The sequence below is a fragment of the Temnothorax curvispinosus genome, unplaced genomic scaffold (assembly GCF_003070985.1).
Source record: "Temnothorax curvispinosus isolate PA1 unplaced genomic scaffold, ASM307098v1 QBEX01001157.1, whole genome shotgun sequence".
Taxonomy (NCBI): Eukaryota; Metazoa; Arthropoda; class Insecta; order Hymenoptera; family Formicidae; genus Temnothorax; species Temnothorax curvispinosus.
Window position 1 is genome coordinate 2,196 of NW_020210937.1, and position 628 is coordinate 2,823.

The window sequence follows — 628 nt, forward strand, 5'->3', positions numbered from 1 at the left end:
AACGCGCGTCTTAAACATGAAAGTACAACGCTTACAAATTCCACCCGAAGAATAAGAATGAAAAATAATAAATTAACACTTTTTCAAAATCAATAAAATTCGAATTGTAATACTAAATAAGATACATATGTTAAAGTTTTCTCTGCTATTTTAAAAGTATATAAACAAAACTACTCTATACATTTTTAATACTACAACACTTAATGTTATATGTTTCTATAACATTAATTGTTAATATTTATTTTATGTTAATGTAACACATTAATACTATAACATTTTATATGTAAACGATAAGTATATCCTAATAAACACTAAGCAACAGTTCCAATACATCTGTGATTTTATTTTGTATTCAATTATACCTTAATTATTTTATATATTTATTTATAATTATACCTTATTTATATTTATTTGGTATTTAATTAGACTTTATTTTATACATCGCAATTCCCTGAATGAGAATCCTCCGCCTTTCTGCATATCTTTTGGAAAACTATAAACATATAATACTTTACATTATTTTGATTTGAAGCTGAAGAATATTTATATATAATAAATAAATATATATGTGATAAAATATAACTCAGATTTATTATACATTACCTGTGAAATTGCAATGGAAACGAAG